This window comes from Pleurodeles waltl, chromosome 2_1 (assembly GCF_031143425.1).
Source record: "Pleurodeles waltl isolate 20211129_DDA chromosome 2_1, aPleWal1.hap1.20221129, whole genome shotgun sequence".
NCBI classification, from domain to species: domain Eukaryota; kingdom Metazoa; phylum Chordata; class Amphibia; order Caudata; family Salamandridae; genus Pleurodeles; species Pleurodeles waltl.
In genome coordinates this window covers 786333035-786360060 of record NC_090438.1, presented here as the reverse complement: position 1 = coordinate 786360060, position 27026 = coordinate 786333035, and positions in this window count along the sequence as shown.

Sequence of the window (27026 nt, the reverse complement as noted above, 5' to 3'; positions counted from 1 at the left end):
CGGCCTCTATGTCATGCTCTAAGGCGTCCATCTGCACAACAAACTCTTGAGCAGGGGTGCCGTACACATGGTGTCTTTTGAGGAGGCAAAAGCTTTCTGGCATGCCTGTGTCCAGATTACCTGATGTGGTTGCTTTTTGGAAGTCAGCTCTGCCAAGGGGGAAACAATGGTGCCATATCCCTTGATAAATCTCCTGTAATATTCAGTGACACCTAAAATGACTCTCACCACTGTCTGGGTCTTGGGGCATCCCTAGCTAGAATGATATACATTTTGGCCTGGAGAGCCTGCAACTTGCCACCTCCCACTTGAATACCCAAGTAGACCACAGAACCCTGCACTATCTGGCACTTACTGCCCTTGGTAGTCAGGTCTGACCTCTGCAGAGACTAAGGCACTTACCTCAGGTGACACAGGTGGCACCCCCAGCTAGAACTGTAGACTGCAATGTAATCCATATAGGTGGCACTGAAGTTCTCTAGTCCAGCTAGGACCTGTTTTGCCAACCTCTGAAAAGTGGCTGGGGCATTCTTCATGGGAAGGGCACGACCCGGAACTGGGAGTGTCCTTCTGGTTCAGAGGATGCAGACCTCTCTTTGGCCCCATCGGTCAAGGCAATCTGCCAGTACCGAAACTTTAGGTCAAAAGTGCTGAAGAACTTAGCAGCTCCAAGCCTATCTATGAGCTCATCAGCTCTGGGGATGGGGTGTACATTAGTCCTGGTGTCTGCATTGAACCCACGGTAGTCCAAACAGAACCAGAGTTTAGGTGTGACACCTAGCAGGGCAGTCTTGGGCACCAGCACCACTGGACTTGACCAAGGTCTGTTGGAGGGGTAAATAACCCCAAATGCCAACATTTTGGAGATCTCCTTCTGATGCTAGCCCTCACTTTGTCAGACAAGCTGTACATTTTATTCTTCCCAAGAATACTGTCTCCAGTGTCAATATCATGGCTAAACCATTGAGTGAGTCCTGGGGTAAGTGAGAATAGAAAGACAAACTGCACCAACAACTGGCTACAGTCTCTCTATTGATCTACGGTCAGTGTAGGGGAGAGGCTCGTAGCCCCCAGTGACCCACATTTGATTTACAGTCTCTTAAAAACACTTTAGGTCTCTTGCAAGGGCAAAGTACCTGGTTTGCGTTCAAAAATTTCCGCCAGGGACCGCAGAGGAGGCGATGTGTGGAAAACGGGGAGGTGTGCGTCGGTTTCGCCCCTTCGCACACCGACTTGCATCGTTATTTTCCACAGAGAGGAATGCTTTGCGTCAATTTCGGGTGCGCAGACTTGGTTCCACTTTGGGTTGCGGGGTTTTCTGAAGCCCCGGGGATGGTGGTTTGGATCCTGGGCTTGCGGAGCGAAGTCAAAAGTGCTGCATTGAACCAGTGGGCGTTGTGTGGAAATTTCTCCTTCACAGCAGGCACTGCGTCAATTCCTCTCTGGAAGTCAGGCTGCGCTGTCCCAGGTCAGCTGTGCGTTGATCCGGTGGGCCGTGCGTCAAAGTTCCGGTCGCTACGCAGGCACTGAGTCGATCTTCTCCTTGCGAAGTCAGGCTGCATTGTTCCGGTTCAGCGTGAGGTGTATTTCATACCGCAGGGCAGGCTGTGCGACGTTTTTAACAGGCAGTGAGCACGTTTTTGCCGCACAAGGAGTCCAGTTGCAGGAGTGAAGTCTTTTTGGTCCTGAGACTTCAGGGAACAGGAGGCAAGCTCTATCCAAGTGCTTGGAGAGCACTTCTCAGCACAGCCAGGGAGCCCCAAGGCAGCAGTGCAACAGCAAGGCAGCAGTCCTTCTCAGGAAAGCAGTCCCTTTGGGCAGGCCGTTCCTCTTGGCAGATCTGGTTCAGGTATTCTTCACTGGGAGATTTCTTGTCCAGAAGTGTCTGTGAGGTAGAGTGTGTTCCCCAATAAGTGTCTAAACTCTGAGGTTTTGGGTCCTCTTCTTATACCCATTTTGGCCTTTGAAGTAGGCTTACTTCAAAGAAAAGTATCACTTGTTTGTGAAATCTTGCCTTGCTCAGGCAAGGCCTCAGACACACACCAGTGTTGAAGTAACAGAAAAGTAGGACAGAGCACATGGGGGCATATTTATACTCCGTTTGCGCCAAATTTGCGTAATTTTTTTTTACGCAAATTCGGCGCAAAACTAACGCCATATTTATACTTTGGCGTTAGACGCGTCTAGCGCCAAAGTTTGAGGAATGAGCGTCATTTTTTTGCGTGAACGCCTTCCTTGCGTTAATGAGATGCAAGGTAGGCGTTCCCGTCTAAAAACATGACTGCGACGCAAATGCGTCGTATTTATACTCGCGGGCAAAAATCACGCCCGGGAGTGGGCGGGGCAAAAAACCCCGCATTTGCGCCTCTTTTTAACGCCTGGGTCAGGGCAGGCGTTAAGGGACCTGTGGGCTCAAAATGAGCCCACAGCTGCCCTCCCATGCCCCCAGGGACCCCCCCCTGCCACCCTTGCCCACCCCAGGAGGACACCCAAGGATGGAGGGACCCACCCCAGGGACATTCAGGTAAGTTAAGGTAAGTATAGTTTTTTTTTTTTTTTATATTTTTTTTGGGCATAGGGGGGCCTGATTTGTGCCCCCCTACATGCCACAATGCCCAATGACCATGCCCAGGGGACATAAGTCCCCTGGGCATGGCCATTGGGCAAGGGGGCATGACTCCTGTCTTTACTAAGACAGGAGTCATGTAAATGGCGTCTGGGCGTCGTTAAAAATGGCGCAAATCGGGTGGAGGCGATTTATTTGCCTCAACCTGACTTGCCCCATTTTAAGACGCCCTAACGCCATTTTTCCCTACGCCGGCGCTGCCTGGTGTACGTGGTTTTTTTCCACGCACACCAGGCAGCGCCGGTCTGCTAGCGCCGGCTAACGCCATTCAATAAATACGGCGCCCGCATGGCGCTTCAGAATGGCGTTAGCCGGCGCTAATCTTTTTGCCGCAAAACTGCGATAGCGCAGTTTTGCGTCAAAAAGTATAAATATGGCCCATGGTGAGCACATGGCAGCATGTAGCAAAGAAAATGGCTGCCATGAATACAAAATGGATTCCGCAAAATATTTACAATAGTAACTAAATACAAGATGTCTTCTGCTAATGCTTAACCTAATCACTGCTAAATTACAACACCAGGGGGTTGGAGACTGCATTGTGTGAGGGCAGGCACAGCCCTTTCAGGTGCATGCGACCACTCCTCCCCTCCCTCCTAGCACACATGGCTCATCAGAATATGCAGGCCACACCCCAGCCCCCTTTGTGTCACTGTCTGGACAGAGGTACAAACAGCCCAACTGTCAAACTAACCCAGACAGGGAATCCACAAACAGGCAGAGTCCCAAAAATGGTTCAAGCAAGAAAATGGCCACTTTCTAAAAGTGACATTTTCAAACACACAATCTTAAAATCAACTTTACGAAAAGATGTATTTTTAAATTGTGAGTTCAGAGGTCCCAAACTCCACATGTCTATCTGCTCCCATGGGGAATCTATGCTTTAGTCATGTTTAAAGGCAGCCCTCCGGTTAACCTATGAAAGAGATAGGCCTTGCAACAGTGAAAAACGAATTTGGCAGTATTTCACTGTCAGGGCATATAAAACACATTAGTATATGTCCTGCCTTAACCAAACACTGCACCCTATCCATGGGGCTACCTAGGGCCTACCTTAGGGGTATCTTATATGTAGGAAAAGGGAAGGGTTAGGCCTGGCAAGTGGGGACACTTGCCAAGTCAAATTTAGGGGCATATTTATACTCTGTTTGCGCCGGAATTGCGTCATTTTTTTTTGACGCAATTCCGACGCAAAACTAACTCCATATTTATACTTTGGCGTTAGACGCGTCTAGCGCCAAAGTCCATGGAGTTTGCGTCATTTTTTAGCGTGGACACCTACTTTGCGTTAATGATATGCAAGGTAGGCGTTCCCATCTAAAAAATTGACTCCGAGGCATGTGCGCCGTATTTACACTCCCGGGCAAAATTCACGCTCGGGAGTGGGCGGGTCAAAAAAAATGACGTACGGCTGCTTTTGCGCCGTTTTTTAGCGCCTGGAAAAGGCAGGCGTTAATGGACCTGTGGGCTCGGAAGGAGCCCAGAGGTGCCCTCCCATGCCCCCAGGGACACCCCCTGTCACCCTTGCCCACCCCAGGAGGACACCCAAGACTGGAGGGACCCATCCCAGGGACATTAAGGTAAGTTCCGGTAAGTATTTTCTTTTTTTTTTTTGTGGCATAGGGGGGCCTGATTTGTGCCCCCCTACATGCCACTATGCCCAATGACCATGCCCAGGGGACAGAAGTCCCCTGGGCATGGCCATTGGGCAAGGGGGCATGACTCCTGTCTTTGCTAAGACAGGAGTCATTTCTATGGGGTTTGGGAGTCGAAAAAAATGGCGCAAATCGGGTTGAGGCGAAAAATTTGCCTCAGCCTGACTTGCCCCATTTTTTGACGCCCAAGCTCCATATCCCCCTACGCCGGCGCTGCCTGGTGTACGTCGTTTTTTTCCACGCACACCAGGCAGCGCCGGTGCCTAACGCCGGCTAACGTCATTGATTAAATACGGCGCCCGCATGGCGCTTCAGAATGGCGTTAGCCGGCGCAAATTTTTTTGACGCAAAACTGCGTTAGCGCAGTTTTGCGCCAAAAAGTATAAATATGGCCCTTAATGTTTAAAAACTGCACACACAGACACTGCAGTGGCAGGGCTACTTGCGTGGGTTGCACAACCAGTGCTGCAGGCCCACTAGTAGCATTTGATTTATAGGCCCTGGGCACCTCTAGTGCACTTTACTAAATCAAATATGCCAATCATGGATAAACCAATCAACAGTATAATTTACACAGAGAGCATATGCACTTTAGCACTGGTTAGCAGTGGTTAGGTGCTCAGAGTTCTAAAGCCAACAAAAAAAGGTCAGGAAAAATAGGAGGAAGGAGGCAAATATTTTGGGGATGACCCTGCAAAAAGGGCCAGGTCCAACATGACCCCCCACCAGCCTAAAGCCAGGGGAGAACAAGCACTATCCTGATGTACTTCCCTGATTGAGGCGATGGCACAAGGACCCAGGCCCACAACAAAAGGGGCATGTTCCAGTTCTACACCTTCCTGGCTCTAGGTGGATCCCTCTGTCCATACTCCCAGGGCCCTCTAAGCTAACCCATGGGAAACCATTCTCCTCTCCTGCGGATACCCTCTGAGCAGCACCTAACATTATTTTGCTCACAGATGTATCCCAGGGGCAGGATAGTACCACCAGGGCCAACACAGTGGTGTTCCCCACTCCACCCCCGTGGTGTGAATCTTGTCCTCCCCAGGGGCAACTCCGTCCCCAGGACAGCAAGCCACAGTGGCCACTGACAGCTGTCAGGGATGAGAGCCAGGCTCCAGTCCTCTCAAGACTCTCTAACCACTGTGACTGAGGAGAGTGGAGGGCGGTAGCCTCAGGTGCTTGGCACCCTTTGAGCACTCTCCCTTCCACCAGGTCAGGGATGACAGCCTGACCCTGGTCCTCCCCTCTGGGGCTCTGTACCCTCTCTCCTGGAGCGGCACCCCAGAGCCCAAAATTGTCAGGGTGCTTATAGAAGCAGTCCTGCACAATTCTACCACCAGTACAGGGGTGGTAACCTGCAACTAGTCTTCCAACCTGGGGTCTGTACCTTCAGGTTGGGCCAGGGGTGAGGCTTCTCTCCCTCTGCCCTCCCTTCTGGAGTCCTGCACCCCCCAAATAGGAGTGCCCCCCAGAAGACAATATGGTAGGGGCACTGTTAGCAGTAGCCCCTTCCTCCAGGTCAGGGGGAACCCTATGAAAGTGGCCTTCCAGTCCAGGGCCTGTACCCTTAGACTGGATCACTGCCTGGCAACCCAGGACTTACTGGCGGCACACTACCCCCCACCACGTCCGAGTTTACCCTCTGAACCTGGTCCTTCAACCCAGAGTCACCACCCTGAGGTTGAACTATTGCCTGGCACGCCAGGACTTCCTGGGGGGGACACTCACCACCTACAAGGGACACACCGTCCCCAAGGGCCACACAAGAGTCTGGCTGGTGCAGGTCTCCTGACCCCTGCCCATCTGGAAGAGTCTGGATCACCCCCAAACTAGAAATGGTCTCACCTACGTCATTCCTGGGGGACTCTGCTCCCAGAGCTGACCCCTGACCCTCCAGTTCTTCCACTAGGGTCCGCAGCCCCCTCTCAACCGTCTATCTGGACTTCTGCACCCTCTCACTAGGAGTGGTACTGCCAGACACCAGAACTGGTGGGATGCTGGCTACAGCCACCCCCCAAGTTCTCCTGACACTGTGGGGTCTCCCTCAACAGATTGCCCTAAGGTACAGGCTAAGCTCCCCTTCTGGTGTTCCCTCATGGAACCCTCCAGAACTTAGGACTGGATCTCTTGTACCCTGAGCCTCAGCCCATCCCCATTCCCTCTCCTCTGAGACTGGCCATGAGGTCCCTCACCCATCCCACTACACTGGGACCTACCTGGGACACTGCAATTCTTTCCCTCCTCACCAGGTTGGGAAACACCTAGACCATTCCCTTCAGGAGCACCCCCAAATGCCTCTTCAGACTCTCTGGTACTCACCCAGAGGTCTGCTTCCAGTGTAAGATCCCCGGGGTTCAGAGAACTCACACTCCACCTGGTGTTGGTGTAGCTCTGGAAAATAAGGACTAGACATATGCTCTCCAGCAATTACATCACTCAGCCCCTCACATGAATTAACCAAAGTACCCTTCACCCAACCATCTAGTGACTCAGCCTTGAAAAAGTACCCCACATCACCCTCCTGAGACTGGTGAGACAGTACCTGACTGTCCCTGACACTCAACCCACACTCTTCTGGGATGTCTCCACACTCCATAACCAGGACTTCTACCTGGGGGGAACCCTTCTCCCTGTGACTCTCACCTAGAGCCAGTAAAGTGTTCCTCCTCTCAGTAGGAATATGACTCCCTGTGCCAGTTCCACAATCCATCTCAGGGACCCTGTGCATTATGGGAACTTCCTCACATTCCTGAACATCCTGGTGTGTGTCAACTCCCTCCTTCAAATAGGGCCTCACATCTCTGGGCATGTGCGCTTCTTTGGCAGTACTGGATACAAGATGTTTGCTGCCACCATCTGAACTGAACTCAGCCCTCCTGGCTTCCAGTTTCAGCTCTTCACAGCTCAGCTTCTGAGCTGCAATCCTTTCTTTTTACTGGGCTAAGACTCTCACCGCCTCAGCCCTCTCAATCTCTGCATTTAACTCTTTCCTCCACTGCTCCTGACCTAGGAGCCATTCATCTTTCTCTGGTTCCATTTTCTTCATCCGAGTAGTCCTCCTCCTCAGACTCATCTGGTAGTGTTGCCATCCAGCATTTCAACTCATACTGAAACAGGGCTGACTCAAGATCCTCCCTTCTGGATTTCCTCTTTACAGACAGTCCCCTTTCCTTGCAGAATCTTTTGAGCTCATTCTCTTTATAGATGAATAGTTGTCAAAAGTTGACTTCCATTCTGCCAAGGCCTCACAGGTGCAACCCAAACCCAAAACCAGAGTCCAAAAAAAAATCAACAATAAATCCAGAGGGACATCAGAGAACCAAAAGCAAAAAGATGAAAAATGTAGTTGATCTTCAACTGTGGGTAGGAAGTGAACACTTAGCTACTGTATGTCACTGCACAAATACAAGTCCTATCCTCACCGCTGATCACCAATGTTAGAAATGGGGTCTTTAGTTGGCAATGAGGTTACACCCTGTCCAAGACAGGACCCTCACTCTAGTCAGGGCAAGTCACACACAACCCAAATTATCCTGTGCCCACCCTCTGGTAGCTTGGTACTGAGCAGTCAGACTTAACTTAGAAGGTAATGTGTAAAGTATGTGTGCAATAAATCATAAAATAACACCACATAGCACCACAAAAATACACCACCTAGGGTTTAGAAAAATATATATTTATCTGATAAAATGCAGGTCAAAACGAGTAAAATGCAATAAGTAGATGTTGAGATATCACTGTAAAAGTGATATAAAGGGGTTCATTACGACCCTGGTAGACGGCGGTAATTTGGGGAAAGGTACTGCCAACAGGCTGGCAGTACCATTTCCCAAATTACGACTGCATCTTTAGTGATCAGCAATAATGGGTTATCTATAAGGGGGACAGATTGGGCACACAAGGTCTCCACATTCTCATGCCGTCTGAGGTCATTCCATACCCACACCATGCAGGCAACAGTATCCACAATGTCTCTTGGACGGTGTGATGAAAGGTACAAAGACATGTTCAGGGGGCATAGGGCAACATAGTCATGTTCAGGTGCTGTGTGGGGCTCGAATGGTGTGGGATGGAGCCAAAAATGTACACATTGTGCTTGCTCACAGTTGTAATAGAGCTCCATGTCTAGAACTCCCAGTCCAACTTGCTCAAATGAAAGCGTAAGAATCTCCAAGACAATCCTCAGTTGCTTGCCTGCACAAGTGAGTGATATTAGGCAGGGACACAGTTTCCTATGGAAGTACTGCATCAGTAGCAGCGGCAAGTTCAAAAACAGGCAGAGAAACCTAGGAAGAACTACCATCTTTAGAACTGCATATTGTCCTGTTAGGAAAAGTGGTAATGTTCTCCATCACTCTGCATGATCCTCTAGCCGGATGAAAGCCCAACCATAATTTGCATGCTACAGCTCATCTACGTCTCCGCTATCCTATATGCCTAGTTAATGCACTAGATTCCCGGGCCCAACAATGTGGAAATTCCCATGTATATTCACCAGTTGCTTCCATTAACTGAAATACGATGGACTTTGCCTAGTTGATGATAATACCTTATATGCCTCCAAAATAAACAAACTCCCTTATCTAGGCATCTAAATTGTCCTGTGGGTTATTTACATATAGGATGACATCATCGTCATACATAGAAACCAACACAATACATGGCATGAAGACAAGCCCTCTACACACATGGTGCTGGTGCAACCGCACTGCCAAGGGCTTCATTGCGAAAGTGAACAACATAGGAAATGGGGCAACCCTGTTCTGTGCCCCCTCATGACAAGAAAAAAGGAGGAGACAGAGCCATTGATGCGCACTCTGGAAGTTGGCTGTTCATATTTAGCGCCGATTAGACTCAAGAATTTAGGGCTCAAGCTAATCCAAGCCAGAAAAAAAAAAAAAAAAGGTTATTGAAGGAAGTCAAAAGCCTTGCTGATGTCCAAGAAGATAGCATCAACCTCTAGTTCCGGGTTAATCATCTGAGAAATAGCAAACAAGGTACGCAAGTTAGTATGTTATTGTCAATATCAATCATGAAAGAGGACAATATGATTCACACTTACGAGAACCTTTCTATGGTTTCAGGATGGTAACAATCAGCACCTCACATGATGAGGCAGGGAGGGCACCCACTTCCAAAGACTCCACATTTCAAGTAGATGGGGAGGGCCAACAACAACACATATTCCTTATAGAAGGTGGACATGAAGCGATCTAGGCCCAGGGCTTTGTCAGTGGGGACATGACAAATCAAATGACTTGAACAATGTTTTCATCTGTAAGGGGTTCATCTAATAAATGTCTATGATCGATTTCAAGCCATAGACATCGAATCAAATCTAATTGTCTGTGAAATTACCAAGGGGGCTAGATTGAATTAGGTTATGTCCTCCTGGCTGGCTTCTAGGTTCTCTTAGGTGACCTTCCTAAAGCACGCTTTCTGGTTGTGAAGCGCTAGCATGTAGCTGACCACATTTTGGGAAGCTATCCCGGGAGTTTGATCTCAGCCCTCTTTTACCAGAGTAAGAGACCTTCTCACAAGGTACCCATACCAAAGTTCAAAGGGGCTGTAACCAACCATCGTCTGCAGTACTTCCTTGTAGGTGAACAAAAAACATGCCAGGAGGCCATCTCACTTATGTCTCATGGGTTCAGGTAGACCCATAAACTGTACTTTCTAGTATTGTCTGGAATGTAGGTATTCTGTACCATCTTTCCATCATCTAGGGACACTAAGGTCAGTTCTACATTCCAGCAAAACTATCTGGGGTGATCTCCTCCTAGCTAACCCACCTAACACTGCTGACTGTACAACAGTGAGGGGCTGTGCCCCCTTGGGACACTTGGCATCTCACTTGTAGTACCTTTCCTGCTGACACATAGCACTTCACAGAAACCTTCCTCGCAGGCTTGTTTTCAGGGAACCATTTCTTCTTTTTCTTAGAGGGGAAAGGAAATCTGTCGAACAGAACTAGTTTGGAGCCCTTCTGAGAATGTCTTATTCATTTGTCCCCTCTCCTTTTTCTGGTGAGGTCCCTGCCCACCCTTGGCATGATCCCCCAAGTACCGTCTTAGGACCCCAAGTGCTAACCCAGCTTTCCACCTCCTAGCAAGCTCTCTGGGGTCAGTGAGCTTACTGTCAACAAGGTGTTGGTGCAGATCTGGAAAACAAAGGCAGAACAGGTGCTCTGTTGTAAACAAATCTTCTGATTATCCCTGTTTTTCTGTTTACATTGCTCTGGGGTCAAACAAAACTTTCTGATTGGGGCTTCCTTTTTGGGGGATACCTCTTCTCATCACTCCCTTCCAGGGTCATTAGAGTGTCCCCACTCTCCACAGTCCAGCTCCCCAATCTGCCTCAGGGACCTTGTTTGTTTGCAGAGAATGTTGCAGGCCTCAAACCATCTGTCATCTCCCACCACAAAAATCAGACACCAGGCCCTTGGGTATGTGGTCCCTGCTGTGAGAGGGCACAGAAGAATTGCTGCCACCATCACTGCTAGACTTAGCCCTCCTGGCTTTGAGGTACAGCTTTCTCAAGTTCAACTCCTGAGCCATCATCATTTTCTTTTCCCTCCATTTACAAATATTTTAGCTTCTCCTGGTCCATCTCTCTATGCATGCTGGTTTCCCCCTGTTCCAAAGGAAATCGCAGATTATCCACAGAATCCTGGTCCAGCTCCTCATCATCATCCATTTCTACATCATCCTCCTTAAGGGTTTTGTGAGCTGCATCCCGAGAATCCCACCAGACACTCAGTGCCTTTTGCAGCTCCACCTTCTTAGTGAAGCCTTTGATAGAATCTCTAAATGCTTTGCAGAATTCCCTGAGCTGTTGCACTCTGTATTTCTCCAACACGGACAACCCAAAATCTGGGCTTGCAGGTGCATGTGCATTCATGGGACCGCCAATCAGAGGCATGATTTCCATATATAAATGTATACCATGGAGAACTGAAAATATAAAAATGCTGAATAAAGAGAGTGAAAAAAATGCCAATGGGAATCAGAGACAGTTGACTCGAATTGGTCTAGGTGTAAGTAGTAGAGTAAACCAAATTACTATAAGGCACTGCACAATTACATGTCCTATCCTCACCACTGATCACCAATGTTAGAAATTGGATCTGTAGTTGGCAGAGGTATGCACCCTGTCCAAGTAGGGTCTGCGTTCCTAGTCAGGGTATTGCAGATCCACATCATAGGGTGTCCACCCTCTGGTAGCTTGGAACAGAGAAGTCAGGCTTAACTTAGGAGTCAAAGTGTAAAGTATTTTTGAAACACTTATTTACAGTAACATAGTGAAAAACACTACACAATGACTACACACCAGTTTAGAAAAATAGAGAATGTGTATCTGTGAGAGAACAGGGCTGGTTGCAGAGGCCCCCTAACGTTTTTCCCCCATTTTCCACTTTTTGCTGGTGTTTTCCTGACTTTGATGGTGCCTTGGGTACTGCTAACCAGTCCCAGGGCCTGTGGTCTGTGTAAAATCAGTATGCAAATTAGGCTAATTATAATTGGCTAAGTCAACCTACCTATAAGTTCCTAGTATATGGTAGGGCATGTAGGTTTAGGGATGCCAGCATAGGTAGTGCACCCATAGGTGCACTGCTGGGGTGCCTAGTGTCATTTTAAAGGCAGGCCTGCCTTGCTGGCTGCTTTTAAATTAAAGTTACATGCAAATTCGACATTGGAATTAAAGGTAGTTCCAAAGCCTTAAACTACCTTATTTTTACATGTAAGTCAACCCTAAAGTGTGCCCTATGTGCCCCTAGGGCTGGGTGCCATGTAACTATAAGCAGGGACCTTATAAAAATAGTTTTATAAGCCCTGGTGAGGTAAAACAGCCAAATTTGTTTTTTCCCTCATTGTACTGAATGGCCTCCATAGGCTAGAATAGGGAGACTTTATTTTAATTAAAAAAATCCCCTTAAGTAACAGATACAAGAAGTTTGGGATCAAAATAATTGTTATAATAAATCCCACAATTTCCAGTTGTTGGATTTAATATACCTTGTTCAGGTAAAGAGTTTAAAAATTTACCTGAAAAGTTGCCAACTTCAGCCCTGCAGTTTTTCTTGCTGCTGTGCTCTGATTGGCCAGCCTCTGGCAGCCTGGCCATGCTGCCTTGATGAGGTGTGAAGTGGCCTGGCTCAGCACAAAGAGATGTGCCTGGGGAAGGAGATCTCCCCTCAGCAGATGGTGAAGCAGGAAGGGGGAGGGCTGCCAAACTGGTCTTCAAAGGCAGAGAAGGACATTTGGAGTAACCCAGCAACACCCTCACATCCTGCAAACCCAGACAATTAGGTGCCCCCTTGAGTAGTTTGGGAGAGGGCAGGAGAGGGGTATGTTTAGGATTTTTAGCCACACCAGTGGGTGGGCTCAGCCAAATGTAACCTCCAAAAATCACTTTCAGCCATGATGGATTTTTGAGGAATGTTGCTCCTTGGGATTGATTTTTGCCACACTTCCCAGGAAGTGGTCATCACAGGGGGAAGGACCCTGCCTCTGATTGGAGAACCAGGACCTCCCTGTTTTTCACCTAGGAGCAAGGATAAAACTGGCAGACCTGCACCCACACCTCAGTTCCCCATCAGATTCCAACAAGGAAGAACTACAGGAGAAGAAGGATTGCCCTGCTGGACCCCTGGCCTGCACCTGGACCCTGCACTCTGAAGGACTGCACCAGCTGCACACTTGGGCTTCACCAAAAGAAGGATTTTGCCTGGTTTCAACTGGTTCAATGAGGGACTCCCTGTTTGCTACAGGTGAAAACTTGCTAACCAGAGTCCCCTGCACCAACTCCTGAAGAAACCAACCAGCTGACCACTGTCCAGTGGCCAAAAAGGAGTTTGCACCAGGTGCATTCTATGAGTTGTGTTCCACACTCCCAAGCAGAGTCTCAGAGCTTCTGGAATCTTGGGGTGAGCAGTGGACCCCAAAAGAACCTTAAAAGAACATCTGGAAGAAGATCCCGAAGGTTGGAGAACTTTGGAAAACTTTTGGAAAAAAGCTCCAAAGAGGGACCGACCCACTGCGGCAACTCTAGCCGGCTTGCCTCAACTGCGACCCAGCCTGACTTGCAGGTTTGATCCGGTGAAGAAACTCTCCAAAAAAGAGACTAATTCCAAACGTAGGAAGTTGACTGGGACCTCCCAGCCAGCGTATCTGAGGAGGGCTCCAAGGATGTCGGATCAAGATCCTGGTTTGCCCCGTTCGAAGGATTTTCACCTCGAAGAAATGACTAAGTCCGAAGGTAAAAATCTCCACGGAGGGCTCCCGCGAAGCGTATCCGAGGAAGAGTTCCAGGAGGTCGGATTAGACTGGCAGGTTCATCCCGCTGAAGAAAATCTTCAGAAAAACGACTAAGTCCTAAGGTAAACTTTTGACCGAGGCCTCCCGCACGCTGTAGCCAAGCCGGGCTCCATCGCGGTCGGCCTTAAACTTTGACTTTGCCCCGGTCGAGGTTCGTCCAGATGACCAGATTGGCGCTTTTTGTTTCTATGCGCTAGAAAACAATAATTCTTTAAAAATGCATATCTCCGGTTCCCCTTATCCGATTTTATTCGTTTTTGTGTCATTTTAAAGCTACAAATATTTCCTATTTTCATAAACTGATTTTGGATTTTTAAACTGTTCCTTGTCTTTTATTTTATTACTGTTTTGTGATATTTGAATGCTTTACACTCTGTCTCCTAAATTAAGCCTTGACGCTCGTTGCCAAGCTACCAAGGATTGAGCTGGGTTTAATTTACTGAGACCTAACTGGACCTAAGTGGAGGTTAGTGGCCTATTGCTAAGTGTAGGTACTTACCTGCCCTTACCAATGACCCATTTTCCAACAGTATCTGAGGAAAACAAGATAAAAATGACAAAAATAAAATAAGTAGAACTCAAGATATTAACTTTTTAAAGATTAAGGCCCTTATTATGACCTTGGCGGACCGTGCTATTTTGGAGAAAGGTACTGCCAACAGGCTGGTGGTACCTTTCCCCAAAATATGACATTGGCGGTTTGGCTTGAGCCAAACCGCCAATGTACCACTCCATCCACCAGGGCGGTAACAGCTGCCTGGCTGGAGACTTTAGTCTCCAGCCAGGCGGCCGTCACAGTCCCACCCTCGGGATTATGACCCCCCCCTACTGCCATGGTTTTCGTGACAATCTTACCGCTACAAAAACCATGGCGGTAGGCACTATCAATGCCAGGGAATTCCTTCCCTGACACTGATGGGGGTCTCTCCTGCCCCTCTCCCCAGAGCCCTCCCGTAACCTCCCCCTTCCCCTCCCGACCCCCCAACATATACACACCTCCACGCACAGACATACACACGCATACACACACCCATACCCACATTCACCCATGCATGCATACATTCATTTATACCCACAGCAACACACTCTGACATACATCCTAACACACACACATTCACACCACACAACATGCATGCACACTCACACCCATTCATGTACACACGCATTCCACATGCTTCACACCCACATGCACGAACACAAAAACAGTCACACACACCCCCATACACACACACACCCCCTCCCCTGTTGGGACACCCAACTTACCTGCTTACAGGGGGTCCTCCGGTAGGAGACGGGATGCAGCGCTGCTGCCAGCAGCAGTGTCCACCAGCGTAACACCACCAGGCCATATCATGAAACAGTCGGTGGCATTCTACCGGCATCTGCTGACATGACCATAGCCGGAATTCTGCCAGCCTCCTGGCGGAGTTACGGCTACGGTCATAATATGGCAGGTGGTAGCTAGCCACGGCGACGGTCTTTTGGAGGCTGGTGCCGTGGCGGTATCCAGCATTTACTGCCTAGGGCATAATGAGGGCCTTTGTTAAGGTTTAATAAAGCCTTCCTACTTTAGGCTTTGTGTTGTAAAACAGCCTACTACGAGGGGTCATCCCAAACGTTTTGCCTTCCTCCTCCCCTTATTCTGACCATGCTTTTGTTGGCTTTAGGACTCTGGGCGCTATACCACTGCTAACCAGTGTTAAAGTGCATACCCTAAACATGGTAACATTGGTTCATACCCCATTCACATAATTAATTTACTTATAAGTCTCTAGTAAAGTGCACTATATGTACCCAGAGCCTGTAAATTAAATGCTACTAGTGCGTCTGCAGCACTGATTGTGTCACTCACATAAATACCCCCTTAACCATGTCTGAGGCCTGCAGTTGCAAGGCCTGTGTGTGCAGTTGCACTGCCACTATGAATTTCACGTAAAACTACTTGCTAAGCCATAAATTCCCCTTTTATTATATATACACGTCATCCCCATAGGGCAGGATGCTATGTAAGAAAAAGACAGGACATGTACAAAAAGCTTTACATGTTGTAGAAGTGAAAAACTCCCAAAGTCGTTTTTCACTCCTGTGACTCCTGCTCCTCTCATAGGCCAGCATTAGACATTCTCTTATATGCTTTAAAGTGGTAACCAGAACTGAGAAGAGTGGCATTGTCATGTTTGGTATGGTTAGAAAGGTAGTGAGAAATCCTGCCTACTGGTGAAGTTGGATTTAACATTACTATTTTAGAAATGCCATTTTTAGAAAGTAGGCATTTCTCTGCACTTACTGCTCTCCGTGTTTTACAGTCTGTCTTCAATCCACATCTGCTCTGTGCTAGTTGACAGCTCCCCTTGTGCATTCGATCCTTATAACCAGAAACACAGGACACTCTGTTGCATCTGCATTCATCTGCATACCGATGGGTCTTCCTGTGCAGGAAGGTTGGAGAGGCTCTCACTTACACTTCAAAGGACTACTAACCCCCCACAGGGCTCCTGGCAGACAGGGCTGGGTTGAAATGGGATCCTGTGCCCTTCAAAACCACTCTTTGAAGTTTCCCAAACTTCAAAAGCACATTGGGGTATATATACTGGGTCTGTGAGCCCACCATAACAGATGCTTTGGGGCCTACAACTGGACCTTGTCAGAGGGATTTCCTGGCTGTGCAAAGGATTCATCTGGACTGCTTTTCTGTATGAACTGATGGCCTGCTTGCTGCCCTGTTGCCTACCTGCCCCTGACTCTACTGGAAAGACTCTGCCCCCCCTAGAAGTGCTCTCCAAAGGCTTGGCTTGAGCTTGCCTCCTGTTCTGAAGTCTCAAGGCTATCAAAGACTTCACAAAAGAGAAGAAAATCCAGTGCATCAGAAATGTGACGCAGCGCTTGCTAGATCGATGCAGCACCTGCCTTGTGGCTGAAGAACCGCTGAATGGCCTGCCGGATCGATGCAGCACATGTTGACCGTGTGGAAGAAAATGACGCAACGCCTTAGCCGCTCTGGAAAACAGATGCATCACTTTACTTTCAAACGCATTTCCTCCTCTGTGGCACTCTGCATTGTTATTTTTGACGCATCAAACGTACTGTCTGTTAAAAGGATACAACCACTGATTCTTAAGAATTGAGACTCATCTAAACTTTAAAAAGTGATATCTTGACTTGTGCATATTGGATTTTTGTCATTTTGGTCTTATTTTATTCAGATAAATGTTATCTAGTTTCCTAACTGGTGTGTAGTACTTTTTCTGATGCTTTCACGTTTACTGTGTGAGTTATCGCACAAATACTTTACACATTGCCTTCTAAATCAAGCCTGCCTGCTCAATGCCAAGCTACGGGAGGGTGAGCCAAGGATAACATATGTTGTGTTGTGACTTATGACTAGGATTGTGGTCCCTACTTAGACAGTGTGCATACCTTTGCCACCTAGAGACCCAGTTTCTAACATTATGGAGCTAACAGTTCTATAACAGGTAAAACAAAATGGTTAGTTTTTCCATCACCAGGGCTTTGATAATGTCCCTGCTTATTATTACAATGGACCCTACCCTTGAGGCACCTAGGGCAGACTTTAGGGGTGACATATGTAAAACTAAGATAGTTTAAGACTTTGGAAGTACTTTTAATTCCAAAGTCGAATTTGGACATAGTTTTATTCCAAAAGTAGCCTTCAAGCCACGGCTGACTTTTAAAATCAGGCACCACAACAGGGCACACATTAGTGCATTAACTCTACTGGGCCTCTAAACCTACATGCCCTACCATATACTTACAGGTAGGTTGTCAGTACCATTTGTAATTACACCTAATTACCATATACCTTTTGAACAGAGCATTGGCCATGGGCCTGGTTAGCAGAGCTCAGGACACCATCAGAGCCAGAAACACCAGTATCAGTCACAAATGGGTGCTAAATGTCAGGTGACACCGGCAAAAAACTCTGATTTCTCACAGTGTGTATAAACATGTGTATTGAAAAGTTGAAAAGAAATGGTGTGGATTATAGTGATTCTCTTATTTTACTTTTCTGTTGGTAACATGTTTATGACCAGCCCATTGAAAAATGCTGTGAAAAACTCTGATTTGTTCTGAAGATCGCAGTCTGTCAAGGCAACCTTCTTTCAGTTCTCAATCAGACAGGAAAGGTTATTTAGGGTCTCGTAACAGTCTCCCATGCAATACAAATAATATACCAGGAGACCTGCGATCTCAGGAGCTAGAACCCTCAAGCATCACATTGGATGGCTGGCTTCATCATTCCTCATTTCCTCTTTCAAGCCTTCCTATGTTTTAACCTTGGTCTTCATCCTTGTTATTTCAGACTGATTAAATGATGGTATTAGTGGATGAATAACCAATTTTAATCTTTTCTATCACTCTTTTGGTGGTGACTTTGAGCATCACGATTGGATAGTTGAACGTACCAGTCGCTACCACGTCAGTTTGGCTGAGAGCCCTCCTTACTGGGGTGCCCACTAGGCATTGCAGTGCCAGCCTGGTGAGGAGCTTTTCCCAATGATTAAGCCAGCCATCCAATGTGATGCTTGAGGGTTCTAGCTCCTGACATCGCAGGTCTCCTGGTATATTATTTGTATTGGAACAGTGTACCTATATTTAAGTACTATTGTTGGGAGATTGTACACTGGACCAGAACACTCCCGGTCCCTCTTTCCCTTTGTTTTGTGTCCCATGCAATACAACATGTGTCATGTAAATATAGGAAAATAATTCATGAAAAAACACAAATTTAAAGAACATCTTAGAAGGATATCTGAGGATGTCATAAGCTCCTACCAGCATATCAGACCTGACCTACTAAGCAGCAATTTCTCACAGCACTCTGTGAACATATGTGTGAGAAATGTATTTGAGACCTTTGTTCAGTGGGTAACTAGTACAGACTTGAGATATCAATTTTCATTTAAACATTGATGACTGACTGCCTCTTGCTCTGAACATCACTTAATAAACCATAATGTATTATCCTTTGGAATATTTGCACATGCAATGTATTTGATTTACTCGAGTAGGATATTTATGAGCTCACTAACATTCAACATATTTTCAAGGCCTATTATCACATCCACCGGATTAGACTTAAAATACCAGTCCAGTTTCTTTTATTCACACCCTTATCATAGTCAGAACATCCTGTGTTCTCTCCTTCGTTGAATTCAACCCATGTGCTTTTCTATATTAAGATGATCTATTTAATGTTTACCTTAAAAAAAAAGTTTAAAAGCAAATGCTGTGCTGTGCTGTGCCAAGCCTTGTTTTGGCTATTTGGGGTATTTGCGCTGAGGCTCGCATAACCTTTTGTCCACATAAGCTATTCACAAATTTACGTTCTTTTTTTCCAACATTCTGGGGATTCTACAGGTACCCAGATTTTGTGGGTTCCCCTGGAGGAGACCAAGGATTTAGCCAAAATAAGCGAAAACGTGTGTTTTGGACAAAAATGGGAAAGAAGTGCTACAGAAGAAGGCATCTGTTTTTTCCCCGATAAATGGCATCAACAACGGGTTTGCGGTGCTACAAACACCATCTTCCCAGCTTCAGGAACAGGCAGGTTTGTATCAGAAAACCTTTTTTTTTCAACACAGTTTTGGCATTTCACTAGGACATACCTCAGTTTTGCTATTTTTGTGTTTTCAGCCTCCTTCCAGTTACTGATAGAAATGGGTACGAAACCAATGGTGGATCCTGGACAGATTAACATTTCTAAAAAGTAGACAAAATTCTTAATTCAGCAAGGGGTCATTTGAGTAGATCCTTAAAGGTTTTTGTAAAGATCACCCTTTCACAAGTCCTTTTTGATATCCACTTTTATTGCAAGTACGTCGTATCAAGACATCTTCAGCACAGCTCCACCTTTCTGTCTTCTCCCCTTCAAGCCTTCTCCTGAATGTCCCTGTTCCATCTGACCTCACTGCCTACATCATCACATTCCAGCTTTCTCCAGTCACATCTCTACAGATTATCTCCACACATCTCCCCTCTTACAATACATAAATAACATAGTAAGTATTATAAAAATGTTCTCCTAGATCCTAAAAATAAACATCGTACATCAATGATATATAACAATAACCCTAAATGCCACAAGAAAAGATAAAACAGAATTCATTAATTTAACAATTAATTTTACAGACATTCCCCATGCTCCATGATGAACCATTTTCCAAAACTACCACATTTCGTTTAACATTCTTCACCAAGTGAGGAGCAGAATATCTGCTTTCCCCTTTTAAGACAATTCCTCCTTTCCTCGTCACTACCCAATCACCTCTTTGTATGTGACAACGTTTCACACCCATTCTTTTGTTATAATGTTGGATGTTCTTCCTTTGCATTTTTTCAACTTTTCCTTTTTCTACCTCTCTATCCACTATTATCGTTCCTTTTGTTTTTAACCACATTGGACACTGTTTCACACCTGGCTCTCTCCCTTTTGAAGATATAAATGGTGACACTCCTGTTGTTGACTTTGGAGTTGTGCGGTATGTCCGCATAATTTTCTTCAACTCCCTTCTCCAAGGAAGATGATTGGCCAATGATAACTGAATATTCTCCATTACTATACGATTTACTATTTCTACCAAGCTATTGGCCTGTGGACGGAACACAGCAACTCTTTCATGGGTGATTGCCATTTTTCGTAAATAATCAGTCATCTATAATGACACAAATTGTACGCCATTGTCCGATACAATTGTTTTGGGAATCCCTTCCTCCATGAAAGTTTCTTCAAAAAATTCTATAACTTTTGAAGTATTTACCTGATCCACTAATGTGACAACAAACCATTTAGTGTGATAATCCACCAACAACATTATATACCTATTCCTAGCGCCCAACCTGGAAACAGGACCAATAAAATCTACAGCCAGCTTTTACCAAGGTCCACCCGGAAACGTCATAGGCGCTAAAGGAGTTTGCCTTAGTACTTTAGTTTTAGCGCTATTAGCACATGCAACACAATTCTTCACTGTTTCCTCCACTTGCTTATCCATTCTTGGGCACCAAAACGACTGTCTTACTTTTCTTTTCATCATTCCTCGACCTAAATGTCCTTGACGAGGAATACTGATGATGTGTTTACGCGCACCTACTGGAGGAACAATTTGATCTATTTTCATTCTGTATGCTTAACTGATCTCTGGCTTTAAAATAGTTGGCTACATCACTGCACTGTTCATCCTCACTCCTCCACCCATTGACCACTTTGTCCTCCACTCTCATTATTACTGGATCATTTGCTTTCGAATTCTCCCACTCATGTACACTCACAGCCCACTCTTCCAACACCGTTTCTACACTACCCTCAAATTTTTCTTCCTCAACCTCATCCACTTTTATTGCCATTCTTGAAAGATAATCTACCACTGCATTTTTGTTTCCTTTCACAAATTCTATATCAAAGTTGTAATCCATCACAGACAACAACCACCTTGAAATACGTGGTCTAACGTTACCTTAAAATCCACGTCCACCTTTAAAAATATATGTTAACGGCTTATGATCCATCCTTAATCTGAAAGGTACTCCCCACAAGTAAAATCTAAAATGATTGATTCACCAGCAACAAGCTAAGGCCTCCCTTTCTATCATGGAGTATGAAACCTCCGTGCCCTGCAGTCTTCTTGAAGCAAATCCTACTACATATTCTTCTCCTTCTTTAACCTGTGTCAATTTTGCTCCAATGCCTACCTTACTGGCATCAGTGGTTATGTAGGTTTTTGCAGTCACATCAAACACTCCTAGAGTAGGAGCTTCCAAGATACACTTCTTTATTTCTTTAAAAGCGTGCTTACACTCTTCATTCCAATTATACACCACGCCTTTCTTCATAAGCTTCCTCAAAGGTTCAACAATTTCTGTAAAATTCTTTATGAAGTTTGCACAATATTCCGCAAGTCCTAAGAATGATTTTAACTCATCCTTGCAACCAGGTTCAGGTGCATGTTCAACCACAGCCACTATACTTTTTTTTGGTCTTATACCATGGCTAATTATAGTGTGTCCCAAGGATGTCACTTCAGGTGTTCGAATCTGACACTTCTCTTCCTTAATAGTTAAGCCCTTTTTTTCTAATCTATTCATCACTTCTTCAAACAAAAGATCATGTTCAGACTCACTGTTCCCTACAATCAATATATCATCCTGAAAACACAATACTTTAGTCATATCCCAAAACATATTTCCCATCATCCTCTGGAATACGGCAAAAGCGGAGGCCAGACCAAAAGGCATCCTCTTGTAACGGAAAGCTCTTAAATGCATTACAAAGGATGTCAGATGTCTAGAATCCTCGTGTAGGTTTACTTGATGATAGGCAGATGACATGTCCAGAACACTAATTATACTCCCTTTCCCTTCTATAGATAACATTTCTGAAATGTTCGGCAAAGGTTGCCTATCAACCCATATATTCCTGTTAAGATCTCTAAGATCAATGCACCGACGAATCTTTCCTCCAGCCTTTGGTGCCATTACGACTGGAGCAAGCCATTTCGAAGATTCAATAGGTTCAATAAAGTCATCTCGCCTATCTAACTCCTGTTTCAGAGGTTCCCTCATCAAATTCGGAACATTTCGTACTTCATAAACCACAGACTTTGCATTTTTCTTTAGTTCTATTTTGTGAGAAAAACCTTTCAAGAGACCTAATTTTGACGAAAAAACTTCTGGATGCTTTGGAATCAGATGATGCAGCTTTACAATCACTCCTTAAACTTTTTTTTCTTTCTGTAAGCATTTCTCTTTGATGGCGCCAACCCAATAAATTTGTTCCATAGTCTGTGATATATACCTTTACTCTAACAGCTCTGCCCTTAAAGAAAATCATCATCCATCGCATTCCAATCATCTCAATCCACTTTCCTGCATAACCTACAGCTTTTATATCCGGTTCCATCAAATCTTCATTCTTTGAATTTTTCCATTCAGATTCATACACTCTATTTGAAATAAGTGTGAAGAAACTCTCAGAATCCACTAGCAATTTGATTGGCACTTCATTAAAAAATATTTGAGCATGAGGTTTCTCCAACAAATCAGTGTTCTCCAATTCAACTTGTTCACTTGACAGTCCTATATGTGAATTTTTACTTTCAGCGTTGCAGTCTTTAAGATCTTCTTCTACAGTTAGGGTTATTTCCTCAACACTTTTGCACACATCCTGAATTTCCTGAATCGTCCTGCCATCACCACCATAAGACTTGAATTTATAAACTTTGGCAAAATGTCCTCTTTTACCGCAGTTGCGACAAATCGCTGTTCTGGCTGCACACATTTTGCTGGATGCGATGTGTCCTGGAGCATCACACCGATAACATATTATTTCTCTCCACCCAAATTTTTTCAGCTTTTCTCCATTTTCTCCTTTCATTCCTTTGCAATTTTTCATATTTTTGTTTCTTTCTGCATTAATTTGTAAGTCATTTTTATTCCTAATTTCACCAACAATACTCTGTTTCCCTTCTTTATTGGGTTCATCCATCTCTTGCAGCCAGATAGCAGTGTGTTCCATCCTCTTAGCTATCTGTATGGCCTCCTCCAAATTGGGGTCTTTCATTAATAATTTCTCTCTTATTTTCTTGTCATATGTGCACATTAAAATCTGATCCCGTATCAAGGACTCAGACAATTGTTCAAAGCGGCAAGACAACGCAAGTCCTCTTAGGACGCTATGTTTTCATCTACTCCTTGCACTCTTGAAAACAAATTGTGACGTTCCAGAACAAGATTAGCTTTAGGTGGAAACTGAATGTCTAGCATTTGCATAGACATATCAAAGACATTTGTAGGCTACCCATTCCCAAGGATACTTCAGGTAGATCCTCGTATATTCTTCTTCCTTCAATACATAGATAGTGTAGAAGAATTGCTTGCCTCCTAGGTGGGCAATAGCGATCACCCCCAATCGCCAAAATGTAAGTCACAAATATTTTTTTCCATTGTTTCCATGGAATGGGTGGTTCACCAGGTGTTGCCAAGAAAGGTGGTGGTGAAGACATGCTTTTTGTCTCCCATTATGTTTGATGTTACATTACAATTACGTCTTCTTATTCTTTCTTTTCTTTTTCTTTTTTTTTTATATTCTTATTTATTATTATTAATATACTTCTTGTTAACTTTTGAATTTTGTTTTTATTTGCAGTTGTTTGTCATTATACACATCATTAGTTTATAATGTGTTAATCCATCCTTTCAGTCAAAGTCCTTATTTTATGTTTTCAATATTACATTGTTATTCTTACTTAGTCCTTCTTTCATTTCATTGCAGGAAACAAAATTAAATGCTGCAAACGCCATAGCCAGAAAGGTAAGAAGCTTATTAAGACATTGTTTTCTTTAAAATAAGGTTACATTAAAATGCCGTCAAGCCAGCGTTTGCGATGTTGATTTTGGATGACTTGAAGATTGGTGCCGCCGAGTGCGATTAATAGCACTGTGCGCTCTTTTAACTTTTTCTACAATTGTGCCTCTGAGCACGACAGTGCCGCCGAGCACAGATTTGAATAGTGGTGCTGCTGAGTGCGATATTAACACTATGCGCTCGTTTAGTTTTAGTTTAGCTGCTGACGAGCGCGACTGTACCAGTGCTACCGTTAAATTTTCACACGACTGTGCTGCAATTAAAACAACTGTACAGTCTTAATTTTTCAAATGCCCAAGTAAGAAAACAAATCCAACTCGCTTTTATATATTTGTTAGCTTCCACACGGCTCGAGGAAGCGCGATGCAGAGCTCGAGCGTGGACGTCTTTGATTCAGTTCGAAGTGCACGCGCTCGGGTTAACAACTGTTTTTAAAGTCTATGAAGATACTTATTTTGGAATTTAAAAGGGACGATTTTAACAAAACATATTTGGCTTTCACCATCTTCCTTGAATATTAATATGTTACCTTGATGTGTATTTAATGAATTAAATAAATCAATAAAGGTTATAGGCAGCTGTTACTTCATTCCAGGAGTGAAGATGTTCCATAAAATCCATCTCCTGCACAGAAGGTCCATCGTTGCCAATGTAAAGATCACCCTTTCACAAGTCCTTTTTGATATCCACTTTCATTGCAAGTGCGTTGTATCAAGACCTATTCAGCACAGCTCCACCTTTCTGTCTTCTCCCCTTCAAACCTTCTCCTGAATGTCCCTATTCCATCTGACCTTACTGCCTACATCATCACATTCCAGCGTTCTCCAGTCACATCTCTATAGGTTATTTACACAGTTTACTATAGAAAGTAACAGTTGAAATAAAAACAAAATGAAATTGAGGTGAAAAAAACAGCCATTTCTGTCTACATTTTCTTCTGTAACATTTTCCAGTTTTGGCAGATTTTCTAAAGCAATATATTGTTACATCTGCTTGACCTGTCTGGTTGCTGGGATATATAGGACTTGTAGGTTCACCAAGAACCCAAGGTACCCAGAGCCAATAAATGAGCTGCACCTTGCAATGGGTTTCCATTGTATAGTGGGTATTCAACAATTCACTAAGTAAAATATAAAAAGTGAAAAATAGGTATCAAAGAAACCTATGAATTTAGAAAATGGACACAGGAGAGGGAGTTTAGAAGGAGTGGTTATTTGAACATCTCTGAATTAGGGGGTCCCCATACTAGCATGGGAATTACAGGCCATTTCTCAAAATGACTTCTTTCTTACACATTGTCTTACATTTGGAAGGCAAAAATGTAGAGAATTGGCAACAAAACTTGTTCTTCTATTCTGTGTTTCCCCAATTCTGAAAATGAAAATGGTACATCACTTGTGTCGTTAGGATTAGTGGCCACGACAGGAAATGCTGCAAAACTCAACATGGACACATCACATTTTTTTCCATTGAAGACTAACATGTTTTTTGCAAAGTGCCTAGCTGTGGATTTTGGGCTGTAACTCAGCAGGCACTTTGCGAAACCTACTTCACATGCACATTTTTGAAAATTAAACACATAGGGGAATCTAGGATAGGGTGACTTGTGGGGCTCTCACTGGGTTCTGTCACTGACAATCCTTTGCAAACCTCAAAATTTGACTAAAAAACACTTTCTCCTCACATTTCGGTGCGGCAAAGTTCTGGAATCTATAGGGACCCACAAACTTCCTTTGACTCAGCATTCCCTCAAATCTTCCAATAAAAATGGTACCTCATTTGTGTGGGTAGGGCTACTGCTTGTGTCGGGAAGTGCTCCAAAACACAACGTGGACACATCACATTTTTCCAATGAAAACGGATGTGTTTTTTGCAAAGTGCCTTGCTGTGGATTTTAGCCTCTACCTCTGCTGTCACCTAGGGAAGCCTAGCAAACCTATACATTTTTGGAAATTACACATCTAGGGGAATCCGGGATGGGGTGACTTGTGGGGCTTTCACTGAGTTCTGTCATACAGAATCCTTTGCAAACCTCACAATGTGGCTAAAAACCACCTTTTCCTCACATATGGTTGCTGCAAAGTTCTGAAATCTGAGGAGAGACTCACATTACCTTCCATGGAGCATTCCCCAAGCCTTCCAATTAAAATAGTGCCTCACTTGTGTGGGTAGGCCTAGTGCCTGTGACAGGAAATGCTACCAAAACACATTGTGGACACATCAAAATAATCTATTACAAAACCACATGTTTTTGCAAGGGGGGCACCTGCGTTTTTAGTCCTGGGCTCCTCAGCCATCTAGGGAAACCTATCAAACCTAGGTATTTCTGAAAACTAGACACTGGAGGAGTTCAGGGAGGTGTGACTTTTGTGGATCCCCCAGCATTTTCTTACCAAGAATCCACTGCAAATCTCAAATTTAGCTAAACAAATCACATTTTCCTCACATTTCTGTGTGGGATCAGCACACTGGAACAAATTTCCTACCACCCAGTGTTCCTCTCGGTCATCCTATCAAAACAATACCTCACTTGTGTAATTGGGCCAAGTGCCTGTGACAGGGAAGGGCCAAAAACACGTAGGAATTGTGGGGGAACCAAAGCGCATTCAAAAGGGCAGTTTTTTTCCAAACGTTTTTAGGCTGACAAATGGGGCCAAATTTTTATCGATATAGATGCAACAATGCTCATTATTAGGAATTTTGTGGATTTCTGCAGATTCCAGAAGGTTCCATCACAAAAATGTAGAGAAAATGTGTGATTTCAAGCAAAGTTAGAGGTTTGCAGGGCATTGTGGGTAAGAAAATGGTGGGGGTGGCATGTGAAGCACACCACCCTGCACTCACCTAGATGTTTACTTTTCCAGTGTGTGTAGGTTTGGTAAGTATTTCTAGGTGGCAGAGGACCAAAGTCAATAAAGCGCAACAGCTCACCATTCCGAGCTGGACACTATTGGGAGTTAGCCAAGCTCTCTAGTCCCATATGTGACATAAAAATCCAAAAGAATCAAATCTCTTCTTTCTTGCCATTGGGATGAAATGCTTTC